This window comes from Gymnoscopelus microlampas (assembly GCF_963454915.1).
Source record: "Gymnoscopelus microlampas genome assembly, chromosome: 7".
NCBI lineage: Eukaryota > Metazoa > Chordata > Actinopteri > Myctophiformes > Myctophidae > Gymnoscopelus > Gymnoscopelus microlampas.
Genome location: NC_139944.1, coordinates 57,064,826 through 57,089,072, shown reverse-complemented (window position 1 = coordinate 57,089,072; position 24,247 = coordinate 57,064,826). Strand labels below are relative to the sequence as shown.

General features: G+C 38.4%; 1 long non-coding RNA gene across 1 annotated transcript; it reads left to right on the top strand.

Moving 5' to 3' along the window:
• Positions 1 to 10,082: 10,082 nt before the first annotated feature.
• LOC311049810 lies at positions 10,083 to 11,048 on the top strand. Its single transcript, XR_014601233.1, has 6 exons — positions 10,083 to 10,181; positions 10,316 to 10,338; positions 10,437 to 10,458; positions 10,556 to 10,583; positions 10,711 to 10,795; positions 10,909 to 11,048. It is a non-coding gene; the product is annotated as an uncharacterized lncRNA (long non-coding RNA).
• The last annotated feature ends 13,199 nt before the right edge of the window (positions 11,049 to 24,247 follow it).

Below are 24,247 nucleotides of genomic sequence, written 5' to 3'. Positions count from 1 at the left end.
GCTCACTTCTGTGTGCCTACGTGTCTTTGGGTCATTCCAGGGCCAGTGTTTAAAGGAGGAGTTCACCCAAAAAAATACTTATTTTCTATCAATTGCACACCCTATGAAGCCTTGAATCCATGGATTATTTTTTGTTTTTGTCGCATTCCTAAGCCAATAATTTGATTCCTGTCTCCTACCAGCTAATGTATCCGGTAGGAGACACAAAGTAGATTATCTCTTTAACTGCCAGAGTATTTACACATCTACCCCCCTTCCCTGCCAGGGAATAACATTGCAAAAATAGGTAAACTGTGAATTTTGTCTCCGTTTATTTTTTAACATTGAAGTGAATGGAGCAGAAAATCTTCGCATCGCGTTATCTCCTGCTTCCTTTGTGATAAAAAAAAAAAAAAAATGTTTTAAATTTTTAATTTTTTCAAAAATCTCGTCAATCTCGTCGACGGCTGGCTGAGCCATGCGGAGAAAAACGAGAAATCTCGTCAATGGCAGGTAAAGAGTTATTTGTGTCTCCTACCGGAAATACACACAGTCATCAAATTATTGTCTTAGGAATGCCACAAAAACAAAAATAAATCCATGAAATCAAGGCATAAATCACAGTATTATTCATATTGTAGCATTGTTTTGCCTTATTCATATTATAGCATTGTTTTGTCTTATTCATATTGTAGCATTGTTTTGTCTTTTTTTCATAACTATTGATTGTGAAGCATTTGTTTGAAAAGAACACTAACACTTGTTTCCCTGTTTTTCAGAAGCCGTCCAGCACTGACATTTTTTTTGCCTTTAACCTTTTTCTACTTTTCAGGAATGTTCTTTGTGAATAATTGTCATATTTCTAAGATAATTGCATTCCATTTATGTTGTGGCTCGTGAACCGGTAGTACCCAATTTCTATAACACAATATTGGCCATCCCTGAATTTAATAACAAACTCACACATGAAATAATCAATTCTAACAAATGCATAACAAACTATTTTGGATTGTATACTGCCTTTTCATGACCCACTACCTTATATTTACATGTGCATGTTGTAAATGTTCAACTCACCATTTGTTTTTAGGGCTGTAAGACTGTAACACTTATTAGGACTAAATTATTTTTTAATTCATTTTGACAAAAAATTGAATTTTATTCAAACAGCCAATACACACTTATTAAAATAGGACTTAATTTCTTAATTAAACTAATAAATGTAATCCCAAAATAATTATGGAAAATGTTACACATTGATTCATTGATAAATACAAAATTAGATATCTACAAAATACACTTTGAGATAATTAACTTAATCAATATAGTTGCAGCCCTACAATTTGTACCTATTTTTCAGAATGTTACAGAATGTTTAATAATATATTAATATATTTACCAGGAGCTTGCTTGATCCCCTTTTTTAACAAATGGGTCGGTGCAAGAATTTTTTCCCCGTGCACTCCTAAATTGGCTGAAATAGGAGGCGGGTTTTTTGCTTCACCCTGGAAAATATTGAATTTACTTAAAAGTTAGAATATAATTTTGGATAATAACAGTAATAGTAGTAATAATAATCATTATAGCATCAACAATATATCTGTCAATAATAAACTGTTTACAGGCATTGTAATAGTTACCATAATATATAATTGTATAATTATCACTAATAACTATAATTAACCTATATATAGAATCATAAAATATAACCATACTATTATTACATATATAATCATAATAACAACAACTATAATAACAATAATTGATAGGACATTATACCAAATATATTGATGGTGTTGCTTACAGTAAAGGTACCAATAATACAATTGTGTTAATAAATACTTTAAACTATATCTGCTCTGCTTTGTCTCTACTTATTATTCTTTTTACCATGTGGTTGAAAAGTGAATCTATATGTTTGGTAATGTATTTAGTCACATGTATTTAACATTTACAATGAATACAGATGTGTGTGTTTTTTTTTTTTTTTAATTACTATTCACGATCAGAAGGTTTCTTCACTACTAAAGCTGAACAAAAAGTGAAACTTTGGAATGCAACCTCTCATTAATGCCTAAGCCCATACACATATGAACATAATACACAAAAGTTGTTTGTTTAACTGACAATAATTTTTGCCTTCTACAATCTGGTGTTTTAATTTATTTGACCAACTTATCCACTTAACGGTTTGATCCATGCAAGAGTCAAAGCTTGTAATTGAAATTGTTGTCAGACTATAATCTCTGCCTGCTGGACAAAATGGACTTCAATCCCTCTACTGTGTGTAAAACTGTGAAGCAATCTACATGGACATTAGAGCTTATCCAAAACTCCTGCCTGGTGATGACAAGTCTGTCACAATGTAGGCTAAACAATAGTTTTTCATTGTGGTATTGACGCCATTCAGTAACATTGATGTGCCTGATTTGCTGGGGAGTATCTATTTTACAATATACAAAATGGTATGGCTTCAACCCAGCTACTAGCCAGGTCAACAAGTATCGTAATGGTTCCACATGTATTATATGGTGAGACATTCCCTGTACATTACAAGGTATTTAATATATATTATCAGGCTGGGGAAAATAGGTGCTGAATCTTATACTCACAAAACATGACATCATAATATAAGGAAAACGTGAAATGTCTTCTGAGTATTTACAACTTGTTTGCAAATAGCAGATATGCCATTTACTCTATATACACAGGGTATTGTCTCCTCACAATATCTCAGATCAGAACAATAAGGTAAAAAAAAAAAGGCAAGTTTGCTTTAACAATAATTTATTTTGAGATCTTCAACACCACTGGGGACTGGACTGTGAACTACTATGTGACGATGGATTCCTTGGACCCCCATGGCCGCAACCCAGAACTCTGCGTCGGCGCAACCACACTTTGCAATTGCCCTGAATTGTGAAAATTCTAGTTCAGTCTTATGCTAGATGTGCTCCTGTTTCTGCTCAACATTGTAACAGGGCCTTTTATTTATATGGTATATATTTTACCACGAATGTTTAGCAAAATGTCATGATTCCCAAATCATACCCCATCAACCAAGACAGTTAATAATGGAAAATTATATTATTGAGCATTGGAACACGTTTAATTTAATGTTTAATATGTCCATAATGATTGATGAAGAGCATAGAGTTAAAAAAAAAATAAGGGACAGCGCCCTCTATGTCTTGTCCGTCAGACTGCAGATGGACCCTTCAGATATCTTCCCAAATCTCGCGAGAGTGTGTTGCTGGGATAGAGAAAAGTCAATAACAAAGTTGATTTCCTCCTCATTTGTGTCTCTAAAAAAAGCCATTTTCGTATGAAAATCTTGTACATATTGTGTGTCTTGTGACGATTGGGTCCAATATTTAGTTCAGTAACCATGGAGCTAAGGAATGGTTCAGAAGCTGTGTTCACGTTCACAAAATAAATATTGGAATTGGTCTATTTGTTCTATTTGATGCCTCTTTGTTATGCATATTTTGGGAGGCCAAAAACAGGCTTATATTTTTGTAACTGTCATTATTCGACTGTTCTCTTGGGATAAAAAAACTAAAACAAAACAATTAAACGTCAACGGTATAGTTTGAATTACCGGCTTGCTCCTCCGGACGCGAAACGTAACGTCTGGGGGGTGACAGATACATTTTTACACCCACCCTTTGTTATTGTGGTCCAAGTGAAGACGATGATTACTTTTAATTGAAAGTCATGTGTAATAATTAAAAGTAACTTCTCCTACACTGTCTATGAATTGACCTTCCTTCACTCTGTGTCTTCCGGGTTGCAGTTGGAGGTTCTTCACCTGCTGTCTCCAGAACAGAAGGCTGAGCTGCTACTGAGGCCTGAGGTTGCAGGCCTGGACAACGGGACCCTCAGCCTGGACTCCACAGCTTGATGACCGGTGGTCCTGGGCCCACCCCCACCTCCACCCCCGGATACACATACACCTCACATAGCCCCTACTCACCACCATCACCACCACAGAATAGCTTCAGAGAGGTTGCATAGCTTTAAATATTATACATTTCTTTCATCCAATTAAACTTTTACCAGATTGTTGATGGTAATCTTCATAACCTTAAACAATATTATTTTGTTCTTTTTGAAACACTTGCAGGTGGTGAATGGGTTGATGGGAGCTTTCAGACCTGTTGGGAGCCTCGTCAGTGAGTTTGTGTCTCTCACACGTGAGGTACACAGCGTACATACATATACTATATGCATATATGAGAAGCCAATTACTTGTTTTTATATGACTAGTTTATTATGATTATGCATATTACATCTGCTAACCTGACATGACCCTGACATTCCTATCTATCTTTTGCTCTCCAGAGAAATGTATCCGAGATCGGAAGCATGACCCTTTCCCAGACCCTGCTGAACTGGACCCTAGCTGAGCTGGCTGGCATGTACACGCCACATAATACGTCCATAGCCCAACCAATGGAAGAGTTTGATGTGACAAATGTGGAGGATTGGTTCAACCATGTTGTAACGCCACTATTACAGAGATTCTTACCCCATGGGCAACTCCCTGACCAAATCAATTATGCCTTCCACCAAGTGTTGTAAGTACAATTCATATTCTTTCATACAGTGAGTAGATGCATGTACAGTCCAGCGTCCATGTCTTTCCAATTATGTTGTGCAGGCTAGTCTTGACCAAAGTCCCAGATTTTCCTGGATGAGCCGAACTAGTTTAATTAAGAGTGCCGGTGGTGTTAGTGGACTTCTGTTTCCTTTCACATTCAACACAACACAACACAACACAAAATAATGGAAATCAACAAAAGGGCAACGTTTATTTATGGATTAACTCAAAACGTTTCTTTGAATATTACATGAGAGATAGCAAATATTGAGTGAGTAATAACTGGAATTGTTGATTGTAACCTTAAACAAGTGACCCAAGCAAGGCAGGACACAACGATTACAAAAGGAAAGACAAACACAAGCCCTTTACTAAGATGTGAACACAGGGTAGGTGGCTGAACAAAGTACAAATTATTAAAGGGAACTTAAATACAAACCGACACAAGGAATCACTTTGTGATAGTGAACCTAACAAGACAAAGGTCAACAATGTCCTGCTTTTGCAGTGATAACAAAGGTCAGCCTCTGGGCACCCTCTGGTGGCCATCCAGAAATATTGCAGGTTATGTCCTTTGTAAGTCCCTTGTTTTGTCCACTGTCCATTATCTATGAATATGATGCTGATTATTGTGCTTGCTTGTTGAACAGCTATTTGGACATGGGCAATGACACCACTGAGGTCCAGGACACTTGCAGCATCACCCTTGAAGAAAGATCATGTGGCGTGAGAAGGCTTTATTAATTGTTTCTGAATTTCTTTAATTTAAATGTATTACACAAAGGATTCCAGATTCTATTCCAGATGTCGTCAGATAGGAAAGTCATGCCTGTCCAGACTTCATCAGGATGTGGTTCCAGATCAAACTGCTGCCTCTGCTGCCTACAGTTCCCATAAGCCTCCTCGACTGCCTCAGCTTTAAGAACTTCACCTGTCCTGTTTACCAAGCCCTGTGAGTTGTCCCGTTTATAAAGGGAATGCTATCTTCTCTAGAACATAACTGTTTCCCAAACATTTTCAGCTTGAGACCTGAAAGATACATTTGGTGACTTCCTGGGACCTAAACTTTTAAGAAAAGTCATTATGAATTATAAAGTATGCATATTTAAAAAATGTATTTCTGAAAATCTTCTGAAAATCTTTTGTATTCCTTTTCCTTTTCTTTAATTTCTGAAAATCTGTTGATTTAAAAAAAAAAAACATTGTGGGACTTTGTTTATTTTTGAAAAAACAAAAAACAAGCAGGATATTTACTTTACCTTACTTTAATTCATAAAACCTGGTCTGTGACCCAAAAATGGGTCAAGAGTAAGACCCTACGTTTGGAAAACACTTATAGTCGAAATACACAAAATAGTCCCGGAATAATGATACATTTCTTTGCATTGCTGGGTCCAGAGTAAAAGATCTGAGTCATCATATGCGTCTCATGGATCCTGATCACAACCACAGCCCAGTGATGTACGAACACTTCATCCATTCCTTCTTGCTACATCACAACACGTCCGGTAAGTGAACCAAGTAGCCATAGCTAGAGACAAGCTCAGAGGACCATTTGTCTGCAGATGTACAGGAATTTCTGTTGCTTTCAGAGTACATTTTTGAGTAAAACATTACTCTATTCTAATGCTATACTATTATAGCCTACACTGACTTGTGTATTTATCTTCAGATCCTCAGTGTGTCTCCTCATCCAGCCATAGTGCAGAATGGCTGGAGGAGAACTTTGGATTCTTCTCCATGTTCGCCCCCATCACAGACTTCTATGACCTCAACCGTGACTTCTCTGGAGTGAGTGTGGATAATCTGAACATTTTTACTGAAAACATTGATTTGATTGTTTGTACTTGACACTACAATTTCAGTAACTTAATAACCTTTCAACCTGGCGTATATTTTGGGCATGTCATCACAGGATTGCAAGATTTTCAAAAACGTAATAGCTGATTTGCGAGTGTGACATTATAATTCGATTACGTATAAAATAGGGCTTCAGTGGTTAAATCTCATATCCTGCCCTCTCCTATTATGTCCTGTCTGTCTCTCTCTTGTCTTAAACGTGTCCAGATGGAGGTTCTACACCTCCTGACTCCGAAGCAGACTGCAGAGATGCTGCTGGTGCCTACTCCTCCAGAGAAAGATGTCATCATCCATGCAGTGTTTGACCATCTGACACAGTCTCAAGGAGACTTTCCTGAGTTCCTGTACCACCTGGTTCTGCTCGCCAGAGAGGTATCCTCATCTGTAGAGCAAAATAATAATAATAATACTAATTATAATTATCATTATTTTAATGGATATTTTATTTCTTAGGTTAAGCCACCCTGTGATGTCTACCAAGTCATGTGAGTGTGTTTTTTAAATCCATAGTTTTAAATGTGGATTTTAAATCCACATTTTAAACCCATAGTTTTTGGAACAGTTTCCAATGTTGATGTGTATTCTGTGGTAATAGTTGTTGTTTTTAAATATTACTTAATATGTTTATTGTGCCAGTGTGGAACGTCTGTACGAGGCCATACCATATGTACTACCAGAGATAGAACCAGCCGTCTGGGCCAGCATAGATGACCTGAGACATTCTGCACCAGAGGGTTAGCTACACTCACACACTCGCACGCACGCATATGCACAAATGCCTCCCATCATGTACACAAGAGCCAGGACATTTAACTTTGTTTACTCTAGTCTACTACTCAAGAGAAGACTTAATTCATTGCCGTTTTCTAAACCTTTTCTGTGTTGATTTGGACATGTTGTTTGACAGCCAATTTCACGGTGAGATTTCATTTATACTCCTACTGCTATTGCTATTATGGCTCTCATTTTAAATCCTTTGATTTGATGATCTTTGTAAATTGTCCAACCTGTCATCCACAGTGCCCAGTGACTCACTTCAATGGTAAGAGCACTTACATAAATAATATAACTCATAAATCAGCTACTTTTCCCTTAATTCATAATGGAGACTTATTTGCTTTCATCTTGCCTTTAATTTAACAGGTAGTATGATCTGCAGTGGAGTTGACATGTAAGTCATTCTCCTGTATTGAGCATTTTCTATAGTATATCAGTGTTGACCCTGTTGAAATATTTACTGGTTTATTAATTCATTTGTATTTATTTTCTACATCTATTTACAGCAATGAGTTGCAGAATTACTTGGACACATCTGGTCCCATGGATTTACCCTGCAATTTTACCCTTGAGCAATATGCATGTGCAGAGGTAATTATTTTGTTATTTATTTATTCAGATCAAAATCTGATTCAATTAGCAAGGACATATGGACATATTCCTCAATCAGAGTAGATTTTAAGCACTACCTTTCTTATCTGGCTGAATAACCATTATGTCTCACAATACAAAATCAGGAGGTAAGACATGCAGATGAAGTGTTACATGTGCTTGCTTTATTAATTTACTTTTCCTCCTCTCTCTCTCTCTCTCTCTCTCTCTCTCTCTCTCTCTCTCTCTCTCTCACTCTCACACTCACTCACTCACTCACTCACACACACACACACACACACACACACACACACACACACACACACACACACACACACACACACACACACACACACACACACACTCACTCACTCACTCACTCACTCACTCACTCACTCACTCACTCACTCACTCACTCACTCACTCACTCACTCACTCACTCACTCACACATACGGTAGTTAAAGAACTTTACAGCGAATCAGCTGGTGTCTCTTCTGCAATGTCATCTGCCTGGTATGAGCGGAGCGTCTAAAGTCACATGGAAGATGCTGCTCAGCAAGCTGTCCTTTGTCTTGGACCCAGCTTTGGATATAATTGCTAATAAGGTTTGTGGATAGACGTGTTTCAAAGTGCATCAACGGTGCAACATCTGAACACTTTTTTTCAGTTGAAAATCATCATCTTTTCAAGTTCCAAGTCTCATGTTTTTATGTGGTGAATGTGGACAGAAACAACTCAATGTCAAATGATCAATTCATCAATTAATGAATAATAAATATCCTTTTGGACAGAGCCTGTTGTGTTTCTGAGTGGCCACCAGAGGGCACCCAGAGGATGAACTTTGTTATCTCTTCATCAGTTTTAGGGAGAAACGTTAAGAATAACTCTCAATAATCAGCTGTTCAATTGCATCTTTCTCTTAGTCCCTGACCTTTACTGGTCCATCAGCCTCTGTGGTTCTGGATGTGATTGGAGAGATGAGAGTGTCAAAAATGACTGATAAACAGTTGAGGGACAGTGAGGTCATCAAGACGTGGTTCTCTGGACGTTTGAGAGGGTTCCTGTCATCTTCATCAGAAATGTTTCTATACTGCCTCAGCAACAGGAACCTCAGCTGTCACACATACCAGCAAATGTAAGCACAGAGCTGGATAATCCTTTAACATTATATTACCCTGTCACAAATTCGTCACATCTGCTGTAACTCTATCACATCTATGTATTTTGTGTGTGTATTTTGGTCACTGTAACATAAAGTTACTCTCACAATCTTTATATTAAACATTTGTTTCTCTAGTCTAGACGGATAAATCATCCATTGTGAAGTTGAATATAAAGCAAGTATTTCTCATTCTGTGTGCTGTTGTTTGACCCACAGATTGCAGGAGTTTTGCCATCAGTTTGACAACATGACCTCAAAGCAGCAGCATTTGGTCCTGAATGAACTAATCCTCCCTTTCCTGTCCAAGCCACAGTCAGGTACTGACTACAATATCTCAATAACAGACTGTTTGGCTCTCATTTCCAAATTTGTTTGAGTGGAATCGGTCTAATGTAAAACCCATTAACCCTTGAAATAGTATCATAAAGTATTTAGTGTTTCCAGACCTCTTCATATTTGAATGCCTTAATGTTTCGTTCTGATCTGTCCCCTCCAGACCAAGCCTGTGTGTCCAACACACAGCGTGCGTCCAGCAGTGTTTACTGGTTGCAGAAAAACTTTGGCCGATTCTCAGTCCTTGTGTCTGTCCTGAATCTCCTGAATCTCAACCCGAGCTTCTCCCCTGTAAGACTTTAGAGCTGCTACTTTACAAAATATTGATTAATTATTAGAGCTATAAGAGATAATTACCTTGTTACTATCAAATAAAATCCAGTTGTGGTGATAATGATTTCCTTTGTGTTATTTCTGTCCAGCTGGAGGCTGTAAAGCTCCTGTCTCCATAGCAGAGAGCAGAAATTGTGGTGTTGCCTCTTCTTGCTGAGAAAGACGTTGTCATCAACTCAGTGTTTGACTCCCTGACTGCATCTCCAACGGCTGAGTTTGTGTCCCACCTTGTTATGTTCTCTGTAAAGGTAAAAACTATAAAGTAATAATAATAGAAACAGTAACTATGCACATTTGGTTTTTAATGACAACCTCTTTTTCGTAATTTCTCAGGGACTCGTCATTCCAAATAATGTGAGTTCAAAGTTATCTATATCCTGGATATTGAAGACGTGGTTAATATTTCATTAAAGTGGTATTAACTTCAACTTGTTGGGTTTCAGTTTCACCAGACTGGACCAGGCCATGCCTAGCTGTTCCTTCAAGTGTAGCATCATACATCTCATACAACAAGCTGGCTTTACTTCAGCAAGTTCCAACAGGTGAGATTGTCTATCTACATAACTTAAAGTGATGTTTCACTTTGCTGTTGTTCATATTTACGTGTAATTAGCAGTGGATGTTTTCTAATCGTGTTTGTTATTAACAAAAACTATGTGCAATTGTATTCTCCTAGGCTGCATCACATACAGTGGAGCCGTAAGTACCTGGAATTGTATTCAGAGTTTAAAGTCTAACCAGAATATTGACTGAATGTCTGCAAATTCACAACCATTTCACTCTTTTTCTTTCCCAAGTGCAACGTTACTCAAGCAAATGGTAAGTGTATTGTGTTCTTGATTTCTTTTTTTTATCAAACATTTATTCATTCTTTTGATTAATTATCATTATTTCATTTTATCTCATGTTTTCACAGAAACTGACATTTGTGTTGGAGTTAACACGTGAGTTTCCTGAATCAAAAACCCATTATCATAATCTCACCTTTCTTTTTTTCCCTTTTCTTTATAAAGTAGTATTGTGTTGCAATGTAAGAAATGTTTGATCTTCTTTTCCATTCCTCTACCCTAGCACTGCACTACAGCTCCTCCTCAACAGTGGACAGATGAATGGACGTTTTTGCGACTATGGCATTGAAGAATACGCTTGTGCTTCAGTAAGCCACTAAAGTCTTTCAGATTTAACTCAACAGCACCTTTTCTAATCTTGACTTCTTTAAACGTTTCCTGGATTTCGTTCTGTTCTGCTCTGTCCATGATCTCCACCCAGGTGTCCATGTTGACAGCACAGGATCTGGCAGCAGTGATGAAGTGTAACCAGTCCCCCAGCTCCACTGGTTCCAGACCAGTCTGGAAGCTGTTCCTAGGTCCAAGGCCTCTGGGGTGTTGGATGCAGCTCTGGATCTTCTTGCCAACACGGTACATAAAATGAGTTTTAACCAGACACTTAAATAAACTCAAATTTAACTTCTAAGTATTATGGTGAAGATACAGTACAGTATGACCAATCACAGAAAGGAATGAAAATGGCAGATGAAGTTAGATAACAAAAATACTTCATAAAGCATACCGTGCAGATTTACAAACAGTTACATGTACAGTTTATTGGTCTAATTAATCTTTATTTAAATGCACCAATACAAACAAAATATATATATTTTTAAATCAAGCAATTCGGTGAAAGATTTTCAAGATTTCTGTAAACTATGTGGCTGACTATGTTGACAATGGACAATGACGTAGTAACATTGGCATGGTCCTTCAAGATTTGAAATAAATCGCTCTAATATTATAGAGCGAGAATGCTTATTATTCCATTCTCCAAATGTCCTCTCATATAGTAATTCATATTTAAATGGAATATTGATCCATTCCTTGTCTTTCCCCTAGTCCATGACCATGACTGGTCCATCAGCGTCTGTTGTTCTGGATGTGATTGGAGAGATGAGATTGTCGATGCTGACTGATAAACAGTTGAGGGACAGTGATGTCATCAGGACGTGGTTCTCTGGACGTTTGAGAGGGTTCCTGTCATCTGCATCAGGAGGGTTTCTACAATGCCTCAGCAGCAGGAACCTCAGCTGTCACACATACCAGCAAATGTAAGTGTTGAGCTGGAGACTCTCTACATACTTATTACCCTTTCACAGAATTATCACACCTTCTGTAATTTTATCAAATCTATATGTGTTTCACATTTAATAATTCATATTGGGGCGCGTCGCTGACTCACCTGGTAAAGAGGCATACCAAGCTGGCCCGGGTTTCAATCCGGCCGAGGTCCTTTTCTGCATGTTCCTCCCCATGTCTCGCTCCTGCCAGTTTCACTACACTATAGCTATCAAATAAATAATATTTCTTATTGGTGTGTTTGTTTCAAGAGGTTAAGTCCCCAAACCTCACTTCCAGAATGATTTAAATGTTTTTTTTCTCTCTAGAAGAGTGGGGTAATAAGTCATCTACTGTATAGTAAAGTTGAATTGAAAATAATTATTTCTCACTGTGTTTGTTTTTGTATTTGATTCACAGATTGCAGGAGTTTAGCCATCAGTTTGACAACATGACCTCACAGCAGCAGCATTTGGTCCTGAAGGAACTAATCCTTCCTATCCTGTCCCGACAACTACACTATCTCAAATAACAGTAACAGTTTAGTTCTCATTTCCAAATCTATTTTACATTCAATTAGAATGGAATCTTTTTTATTCGAAAATGTATTGACTTTCCAGACATCTTTCTTTTTGAAAGCCTTATTGTTTCATTCTAATCTGTCCCCTCCAGACCAAGGCTGTGTGTCCAACAACAGTGTTTACTGGTTGCAGAACAACTTTGGGCCATTTTCAGTCCTTGTATCTGTCAGAGATTTCCTGCATCTCAACCCGGGCTTCTCCTCTGTAAGCTACAACATATCAATCACTGATGAATTATTAGATCTTAGACCCTTTTACTTTCTTTTCTTTTGCTTTTCATATTTTTTTACCATCAAATAAACATCAGATGGTGGTGATAATGTTTTTCTTCATGTAATTTCTGTCCAGCTGGAGGCTGTAAGGCTCCTGTCTCCAAAGCAGAGTGCAGAACTTGTGGTGTTGCCTCTTCCTGAGAAAGACGTTGTCATCAACGCAGTGTTTGACTACCTGACTTTTGAGTCTCCAAAGGAGGGGGGATTGGCTGAGTTTGTGTCACACCTTGTTATTTTCGCCGGGGAGGTAAACACTATGAATTAATATAAATAGAAACAGTAACTGTAAATCTTTGGTTTGAAATGACAACTTCTTTTTTTTAATTTTTTAAGGGAAACATTTCCTGCTCATCGTTCAACATAATGTAAGTTTATATTCATCTATATTATGGTTTGACCCATTTAATAATAATAATAATAAACTTTATTTGTATAGCACCTTTCATGACATGAAATGCAGCTCAAAGCACCCTGGGCAAGACCTGAGATGTTGGTTGTCTAGGAAGTTGACAACCGGAAATGGTTGAATTTGGCGGAAGTACCGCCCAAGGAAATGACGTTGATGCTTTACAAATCTGTTAACATTCTCCGTGAATGAAACGAGTGTTGTGATTGGTCAAACAATATCGTTTCCGGGGGAAACGGAAATCTGTCCACTCAGGACTTCCTAGACACTCGCTGCTTTAGGTCGTGACCAGGCTCTTCTTTTCGCAGATGAGTGAGGCTGGGACCGAGGTTAAGCTCAAAGTGCTTTACAGAGCAAGAATACAATTACAAAAATATAGCTGCAAGCAGCGATAATACGGGGCCAGTGAATAGAGAGAGAGAGAGAGACATGGAAACGGAATAGATTGAAGAGAGAGAGAGTGACATGGAAACAATAGATTGATGAGAGAGAGAGATGGAAACATAATGGTTTGATTGGACATCTCAACCTACTGCCATTAACAGGATTCGAACTCTCAACCTTCAGACTAATAGGCTGCAACACTACCTATAGTGCTATAGCTTTGTCCAGGCTGATGTTGTCTGTTGAAGATCATAAACTCTTGCCTTCTTTCATGAACCAAGCCCCTGTTTCACTAACACTAAGATCACTCGTTCACAAGCCATTTACCAATGAAGAAATTGTACATCACCTCAGAACCAAAACTAGTGAAAGTAGCCGATCTAAAAGCTCACAAACCATGAAAAGTTGTGAGATTGTAGATCAGCTATTTTCAGATAAAGTATGTCATACGTTGAAAAAACGTACTCTCAAATAAGCATTTCAGGTTATCTTTACCATTTGCACATGTATTCATTGATACAGTCATGTTGTTTGCAATTCAACTTAAATTAAGTCTGCATCAAGTGAGGCTTGAACTGGCGACCTTGAGATTGTGAGGCATTCATTTAAGGGAGACGCCATTGGCCCAACAGACAAGTAACTGTGAAAAAGGAGATCACACAGATGATACAGTTTCACGCAAATAGCTGAAAAATCCTGGGTTTAAGTGTTTTTCAAACTGCTCAAAATTGCGGACAATTTAAGGCCGGAGCTTAATGGTCAAATCGATACGTGTGTTCCTCATGAGTCAAGGCACATGTGTAAGCAAGTTTCACGACTTTCGGCCAAACGAGGCATGACTTATGCCTGTTTAAAGTCTGCCTTTTCAAAAAATTGCTATAGCGCCCCCTTTTGGCCAATTGGAGTGAGATTGGTTTCAGTGATATTTGGAATGACCCTGTACATTTCTGCAAAGTTTCAAAGAAATGTGAGTCTGCATGTATGTTTTAGGCACAGATGAATAATTTTCATAAAACTGTAATAGTTAAAATCTATCTCCTCCTGGGATTTTTGAGCAATCTGCACGAAACGTTTAACACTTGAACTTTGGACCACTGCCTACAAAAATTTCCAACGGATTTTCCATAAGTGAAAAAATGCAGAAGTTAGGAGCCAATGACTGTTTTACATATAATTCAAAATGGTGGGCGATCTAAAGGTCAGAGGTCAAAAGTCAGACCACAAAAGTTGTCGGGCATGAAGAGACGCATGTGTGTATTGAAGTTTCATGGTTGTAGGTCAAACAGGGCATGAGTTTTACCTGTTCAAAGTTGGCACTTTCAATTGAGTGCTATAGCGCCACCTTTGGACGAAAGATTGTGAGAATTATTTTTTGATCGTTTTTCATGAGCATCTACCATATGGCCGAGTTTCGTAAAAAGCGACAGCGCGGTTCAGCCAGAACTGCGAAAAGTGGCAGAAGTGACAGAATACTGTGAATATTACGGGGCCAGAGCAGAGCTCTGGCCCCGTAAAATTAAGTCTGCATCAAGTGAGGCTTGAACTGGCGACCCTGAGATTGTGAGGCCTTCATTTAAGGGAGACGCCATTGGCCCAACAGATAAGTAACTGTGAAAAAGGAGATCACACAGATGATACAGTTTCACGCAAATAGCTGAAAAATCCTGGGTTTAAGTGTTTTTCAAACTGCTCAAAATTGCGGACAATCTAAGGGCGGAGCTTACTGGTCAAAGCGATAGATGTGTTCCTCATGAGTCAAGGCACATGTGTAAGCAAGTTTCACGACTTTCGGCCAAACGAGGCATGACTTATGCCTGTTTAAAGTCTGCATTTTCAAAAAATTGCTATAGCGCCCCCTTTTGGCCAATTGGAGTGAGATTGGTTTCAGTGATATTTGGAATGACCCTGTACATTTCTGCCAAGTTTCAAAGAAATGTGAGTCTGCATGTATGTTTTAGGCACAGATGAATAATTTATATAAAACTGTAATAGTTAAAATCTATCTCCTCCTGGGATTTTTGAGCAATCTGCACGAAACATTTTACACATGAACTTTGGACCACTGCCTACAAAAATTTCCAACGGATTTTCCATAAGTGAAAAAATGCAGAAGTTAGGAGCCAATGACTGTTTTTCATATAATTCAAAATGGTGGGCGATCTAAAGGTCAGAGGTCAAAAGTCAGACCACGAAAGTTGTCGGGCATGAAGAGACGCATGTGCGTATCGAAGTTTCATGGTTGTAGGTCAAACAGGGCATGAGTTGTACCTGTTCAAAGTTGGCACTTTCAATTGAGTGCTATAGCGCCACCCTTTGACGAATGAGTGTGAGAATTATTTCTTGGTAGTTTTTCATGAGCATCTACCATATGGCCGAGTTTCGTAAAAAGCGTATGCACGGTTAAGCCAGAACTGGCAAAAACAAGTATTTTTCAAACTGCTCAAAATTGCGGAAAATCTAAGGGCGGAGCTTAATGGTCAAATCGATACGTGTGTTCCTCATGAGTCAAGGCACATGTGTAAGCAAGTTTCACGACTTTCGGCCAAACGAGGCATGACTTATGCCTGTTTAAAGTCTGCCTTTTCAAAAAATTGCTATAGCGCCCCCTTTTGGCCAATTTGAGTAAGATTGGTTTCAGTGATATTTGGAATGACCCTGTACATTTCTGCAAAGTTTCAAAGAAATGTGAGTCTGCATGTATGTTTTAGGCACAGATGAATAATTTTCTTTAAACTGTAATAGTTAAAATCTATCTCCTCCTGGGATTTTTGAGCAATCTGCACGAAACGTTTAGCACTTGAACCTTGGACCACTGCCTACAAAAATTTCCAACGGATTTTCCATAAGTGAAAAAATGCAGAAGTTAGGAGCCAATGACTGTTTTTCATATAATTCAAAATGGTGGGAGATCTAAAGGTCAGAGGTCAAAAGTCAGAGTGTGAAAGTTGTTCAGCATGAGGAGACGCATATGTGTATCCAAGTTTCATGGCTGTAGGTCAAACAGGGCATGAGTTGTACCTGGTCAAAGTTGGCATTTTCAATTGAGTGCTATAGCGCCACCTTTGGACGAAAGATTGTGAGAATTATTTTTTGATCATTTTTCATGACCATCTACCATATGGCCGAGTTTCGTAAAAAGCGACAGCGCGGTTCAGCCAGAACTGCGAAAAGTGGCAGAAGTGACAGAATACTGCCAATAACAATACGGTTACAGAGCAGAGCTCTGTCCCCGTAAAAAGTACAACTAAATCAGGCAAAACAGTGAGGACATCACTAAAAACAACTAAAAGCAAGAGTGAAGAAATAGGTCTTGAGCTGTGCTTTAAAGCTATCCACAGAGGCTGTGTGTAGCATTTAGACCGGGAAAGCATCCGTGTCATTTTAGATTGCTTTGTTAAAAAATAGCAGATCTACAAGCTCATAGCACGGCACCGAGTGCCGTGCTATGAGCTTGTAGATCTGCTATTCTTTTTTAAATCGTGTTTTTTTTGTGCAAATCATTGAATGTATTTTTCATTTAAAAAATAAATAAATATATTATTTTTAAAAATTGAAGACATTTGTAGAATTGGCCTCAGGTCGTTAAAATCAGGTAGAAATAATTTCATTCATTATTATTGGCTGATGCTAACCCTGACTTGTTGGGTTTCAGTTTCACCAGACTGGACCAGGCCTTGCCTACTCTTCCTCAGAGTGTAGCATCATCCATCACGAACAACAAGCTGGCTTTACAGCAACAAGTTCCACCAGGTGAGACTTTCTATCTACATGACTTAAAGTGATGTTTCACTGTTATTGTTGATGTTTTTTACAGGTTATTATTAGCAATGGTTGTTTTGTTTTCCCATTGTGTGTTTAAATACATATAAAACTTGTCTTTTCTTAGGCTGCACCATATACAGTGGAAAAGTAAGTACTTGACATTATATTTAGGCTTTAAACTCTAACCAGAGTATTGACTGTCAGCTAATTCACAACCATTTTCCTCTTTTCTTTCCCTAGTGCAACGTTACTCAAGCAAATGGTAAGTTTAAAGTGTTTTTAATGTATTTTTTAATCAAACCTTTATTGTGTTTTTTTTATCATCCTCATTAATTCATTTACTCTCATGTTTTCACTCATGGTTTCAAAGACATTTGTATTGGAGTTAACAGGTGAATTTCCTGAATCAAAGATTCTGATATCTCACCATTATTATTATGCTTTTCATAAAGAATACTTTTGTTGTAATGTAAGAAATGTTTCATCTTCTTTTCCATTCCTCTACCCTAGCACTGCACTACAGCTCCTCCTCAATAATGGGCAGATGAGTGGACGTTTTTGTGACTTTGCCATCGAAGAATACGCTTGTGCTTCAGTAAGCCACTAAAGTCTTTCATATTTAAAACAGCAAAAACTTTTCTCATTTTGACTTCTTTAAACATTTCCTGTATTTCTTTCTGTTCTGCTCTGTCCATTTGTCTCCACCTAGGTGTCCATGTTGACAGCACAGGATCTGGCAGCAATGATGAAGTGTAACCAGTCCCCCAGCTCCACTGGTTCCAGACCAGTCTGGAAGCTGTTCCTTTCCAAGGCCTCTGGGGTGTTGGATGTAGCTCTGGATCTTCTTGCCAACACGGTACCAAAACTTCTAACCAGACACTTTAATAAACTGAAATTTAACTGCTAAGTCTTATCCAAGTTCAAGTGTATTATGTTCCAAACTGGGCAATTTATGTTTCAGCAGATAATAATAAGAAACTCCAAAACACAGTAAACATACATAAGACATAAATATAGACATAGACATGATCACAAGCTCCAGATAATAATGGCTATCTCCTCCTGCTTCCATTATTGATGGCACAAATGGAAGGATTGTTGTTTTTAGTTGCAGGGGTCTTTAACCCCTGGCCGGAAGGCAAGAATTCAAATTCAGGATTTAGGCGATGAGATCTGTCCGCTCTAATAGATGACGCTTTCTTAAGCACCTGCTGGTCATATATATGACTCAGACAGCTGAATTGTACCCCCACAACCCCGTTAAGGGCATTTTTCTGTCTAACGCCAAGGTCTCCATACCAACAAATGGCAGCAAAGGAAATAACAGACTCTATGAAAGCTCTGTAGAACAAAATCATCAGTGACTTATCCACCTGAAATGGCGAAGATAGAATGACCAATCACTGAAACTAAGTAAAGTAAAAGGCAGATAAAGATAGATAACAGAAATGCCTCAATTAGCACACCTCAGACCTACACATAATTTGTTTATGGTTCTAGTTAGTAATTAGAAAATTCACCAATGCAAAAAATAAATAATAATAATAAGCTATGTCCACATAAAGTGAAACAGTCCATCACGATTTCAAATAAAAGTTCTCTATAATAGAGCCAGAACATGTGCTCACATGTAATGCATGTTTAAATGAAATATTTACCTGTGTAATCTTTCTCCAAGTCCATGGCCGGTCCATCAGCGTCTGCTGTTCTGGACGTGATTGGAGAGATGAGAGTGTCAATTCTGACCGATGAACAGTTGAGGGACCCTAATGTCATCAGGAAGTGGTTCTCTGGACGTTTGAGAGGGTTCCTGTCATCTTCATCAGGAGGGTTTCTATACTGCCTCAGCAGTAGGAACCTCAGCTGTCACACATACCAGCAAATGTAAGTACTGACCTGGAGAGTTTTTACATCCTTATTTCACCCTTTCACTGAACTTTTACAACTATTGTAATTCTATCAACACTACAGTATATGCATGTATTTCACATTTAATATCCCTTAACGGCGTTGTTGAAAAGCTTAGGTACCCATAAAGTTAGGTCAAACTCACAATTATTTGAAAGGCTGTTTTTTCTCGACAGTAATACGTCATCTATAGTGAAGTTGAATTGAAAGCAAGTATTTCTCATCCTGTTTTGTATTTGATTCACCGATTGCAGGAGTTTAGCCATCAGTTTGACAACATGACCTCACAGCAGCAGCATTTGGTCCTGATGGAACTAATCCTCCCTTTCCTGTCCCAACCACAGTCAGGTACTGACTACAATATCTCAATAACAATTGTGGATCCATTTTACAGTCTATTTCAGATTATATTTGAATGTAGTACTTTTACTGGAAATTCCATTGACACCTAGAATTTACAGTAGTATTTGATATTTCCAGACATCTTACTTTTGAATGCCTTAATGTTTCATCCTAACCTGTCCCCTCCAGACCGAGGCTGTGTGTCCAACAGCAGTGCTTACTGGTTGCAGAACAACTTTGGGCCATTCTCAGTTCTTGTGTCTGTCAGAGAATTCCTGAACCTCAACCCAGGCTTCTCCCCTGTAAGCTACCACTGATTGATTATTATTGGCAAGAAAAATACACTATGTAGTATACTGTATACACATGCACGCAAGCATGCAGACACGCACAGACAGATATATAATGTAGATAGATGTACATATAGATATATGTATAAATATACCATAAAATAAATTCCAGGTGGTGATGATAATGATAATTCTTTATGTTATTTCTGTCCAGGTGGAGGCTGTAAGGCTCCTGTCTCCAAAGCAGAGTGCAGAACTTGTGGTGTTGCCTCTTGCTGAGAAAGACGTTGTCATCAACGCAGTGTTTGACTATCTGACTACTGAGTCTCCAAAGGAGTTGGCGGAGTTTGTGTCTCACCGTGTTATGTTCTCTGGAATGGTAAAAACTATAAAGTAAAGATAATTGAATGCCTTAATGTTTCAATTTGATCTGTCCCCTTCAGACCGAGGCCGTGTGTCCAACAGCAGTGTTTACTGGTTGGAGAACAACTTTGGTGCATTCTCAAGTCTTGTGTCTGTCAGTGAATTCCTGAATCTAAACCCAGGCTTCTCCCCTGTAAGACTTTAAAGTTGTTACATTACATAACAATGATGAATTATTAACTCCAAGAGATAATTACTTTTTAAATATAAAATAAAGTCCAGTGGTGGTGATCAAGTTTTTCTTGACTTTCTTTCCATCTAGCTGGAGGCTGTAAGGCTCCTGTCTCCAAAGCAGAGTGCAGAACTTGTGGTGTTGCCTCTTCTTCCTGAGAAAGACGTTGTCATCCACACAGTGTTTGACTATCTGACCGAATCTCCAAAGGAGAGAGGATTGGCTGAGTTTGTGTCCCACCTTGTTATGTTCTCTGGAAAGGTAAAAACTATGAAATAATAATAGTAATATAAACTGTAACTATGCACATTTGGTTTAAAATCACAAACTCTTTTTGTAATTTTTCCAGGGTGAAATTTCCCGCTCGTCGTACAAAATAATGTAAGTTATCTATCAGTATATTTTGTTTTTTTGAAGACCAAGTAGAAATAATTTAAATCATTATTTTTGGCCTATGTTAATCCCAACTTGTTGGGTCTCAGTTTCACCAGACTGGACCTGGCCATGTTTACTCTTCCACCGAGTGTAGCATCATCCATCACATACAACAAGCTGACTTTGCTTCATCAAATTCCACCAGGTGAGATCTTCTACTCTATCTACCTGAGTTAAAAGTGATGTATAACTATGCTGTTATATTAGCAGTGGCTGTTATGTTTTTCACATTGTATTTCTGAAATCATTTTTTTTTTCTGTGCTTATTTATTCTTAGGCTGCATCATATACAGTGGAGAGGTAGGTACCTGAAATTATATTCACATTTTAAAGTCTAACAAGAGTATTGACAAAAATGTCACCACATTTTTAAAAAAATCACTCTTTCTTTCTTTCCCAAGTGCAATGTTACTTCAGCAAATGGTAAGTGTATTATTATAGTGGTTTTGATTCATTTTTATGAATTTTATTGTGATTTATTTTCATCATTAATTAATTAATGTTTTCACAGAAACAGACATTTGTGCTGGAACATCTCAAATATATTTAATGAACAAACTTTTTGTTTTGCAACTCAAGAAACATTTGATTTGATTGAAACCTTTTTCCAAAGCACTGCGCTACAGCTCCTCCTGAACAACGGACAGATGAATGGACGTTTTTGTGACTATGGCATTGAAGAATTCAATGCCATAGTCTTTCAAGATGCCATCGTCTTTCAAGATTTGAAAGACGATCTCTATTATAGAGCCAGAATCTTTATCTACTATTCCATACACTAAATATCCTCACGTAATTGTAATGCAAATGTAATAATATTAAATATTGACCCATCTAATCTCCTTCCCCTAGTCCATGACCATGACTGGTCCATCAGCGTCTGTGGTTCTGGATGTGATTGGAGAGATGAGAGTGGCAATTCTGACTGATAAACAGTTGAGGGACAGTGATGTCATCAGGACGTGGTTCTCTGGACGTTTGAGAGGGTTCCTGTCATCTGCATGGTTTCTACGCTGCCTTAGCAGCAGGAATCTCAGCTGTAACTCATACCAGCAAGTGTAAGTATTGACCTGCATGTATTTTAGCCCCACTAGCAGCAGGGCTCTAAGGATGGCTACTGTATGTTGGTTGTTTGGTCTATACGTCCATCTGTAACTTTGGTCCCAAAGAAGATGTCTTGAAAACTACTGGCTGGATTTCCATAGACTTTGCTGTGGGATGACTCCTTTTGATTTTGATGACTCCGTTGCCTTTTCTCTAGCTTCACCAATAAGCTAAGAAATAAGTATTTCTCATTCTGTGTTTGATTCACCAGTTTGAAGGAGTTTAGCCATCAGTTTGACAACATGACCTCACAGCAGCAGCATTTGGGCCTGAAGGAACTAATCCTCCCTTTCCTCTCCCGACCACAGCCAGGTACTGACTAACTGCAATATCTCAATAATAGTTTGGCTCTCATTTTCAAATGTATTTGCTAAATAAATATATTCAATTAGAATGGGACATTTTCTTTACTGGAAAATGTTTTGACTGGTATTTACATTTTTCTGTTTGGATGCCTTAATATTTTGTTCTGATCCCTCCAGACCAAGGCTGTGTGTCCAACAGCAGTGCTTACTGGCTGCAGAACAACTTTGGGTAATTCTCAGTCCTTGTGTCTGTCAGAGAATTCCTGAATCTCAACCCAGGCTTCTCCCACATAAAAAAGCCCGCTAAAGACTGATTAGACCAAATAGTTACCTTATTATTATTATCAAATAAAATCCAGTGGTGGTGATGATTATTTTCTTGACTGTCTGTTTCTGTGCAGCTGGAGGCTGTAAGGCTGCTGTCTCCAAAGCAGAGTGCAGAACTTGTGGTGTTGCCTCTTCCTGCTGAGAAAGACGTTGTCATCAACACAGTGTTTGACTCCTTGACTGCATCTCCAACGGGGGGATTGGCTGAGTTTGTGTCCCACCTTCAGGGACGCGGGAAGTGGGGTGCTGAGGGTGCTGCAGCACCCCCTGCCGTTGTGAGGGAAAAAAAAAAAAGGCTGAACGCGTGCGTGTGTGTGTATGTGAGAGATTTTCTCCGGTGGGCGCGGCTCCCCCAAAATAATTAAATCACATAACCCTAATCCAACCCTAACCCTAACCCTAAAACCGAAATAAAGTAACAAAAAAAGTAACTTTATCCGCAGGAAACCCGGAAGAAATCACGCGCGCGCACGTGGGGCGTGCATGTGTCCCGTTTACCAGCACCCCTTGCTCTAAAGTACTTCCCGCGTCCCTGCCCACCTTGTTATGTTCTCTGGAAACGGTAAAAACATAAAGTAAAGATAATAGAAAATGTAACCATGCACATCAAGGTTTGAAATGACAACATATTTTTGCCACTTTTCAGGGAAACATTTCCTGCTCATCATACCAAATAATGTAAGTAGATCCATCAATATATAGTATTATGTTTTTTGAAGACAGGTAGATGTGATTTCATTCATTATTGGCTGATATTAACCCCGACTTGTTGGGTCTCAGTTTCACCAGACTGGACCAGGCCTTGCCTACTCTTCCTCCGAGTGTAGCATCATCCATCGCATACAACAAGCTAACTTTACTTCATCACGTTCCACCAGGTGAGATCTTCTATCTACATGATGTAAACATTGCCGTTACATTTACCTTTGATTTGTATCGGTTATTTTGTTTTGCCATGGTGTTTTAGAAATGAGCAAAAGCCTAATATCTGCACTTTTCTTTTCTTAGGCTGCACCATATACAGTGGAGAGGTATTGACCTTAATTTGTAATCAAGCTTTAAATGTTAAGCAGAGTATTATGTTAATTTCAGTAAATTCACAACCATTTCACCCTTTACCCTTAAGTGCAACATTATTCCAGCAAATGGTAAGTGTTTATACTTTTCTATACCTACAGTACAGTAATTTAAAAAACATTATAATTATGGCAAGGCAAGTTTATTTGTACAGCAGATTTCACACGTACATAAATATGGATAAATTAATACATTAATTCATTTACTCTCATGTTTTCACAGAAACAGACATTTGTCTTGGAGTTAACGGGTGAGTTTTTTTTAAGCAGCACATCTCAGCTTTAAGAATAATTTTGTTGTAATGCAAGAAATGTTTGATCATATTTTCCATTTCTCTACCAAAGCACTGCACTACAGCTCCTCCTCAACAATGGACAGATGATGAGTGGAAGGTTTTGTGACTATGGCATTGAAGAATACGCTTGTGCTTCAGTAAGCCACTAAAGTCTCTCAATTCTACTCAACAGTAGCTTTTCTCATCTTGACTTCTTTAAACATTTTCTGTATTTTCTTTCTGCTCTTCTTTCCACCCAGGTGTCCATGTTGACAGCACAGGATCTGGCAGCGGTGATGAAGTGTAACAAGTCCCCCAGCTCCACTGGTTCCAGACCAGTCTGGACACTGTTGCTCTCCAAGTCCTTTGGGGTGTTGGATGCAGCTCTGGATATTCTTGCCAACATGGTACAAAACGTAGCTCTAACCAGACTTGACA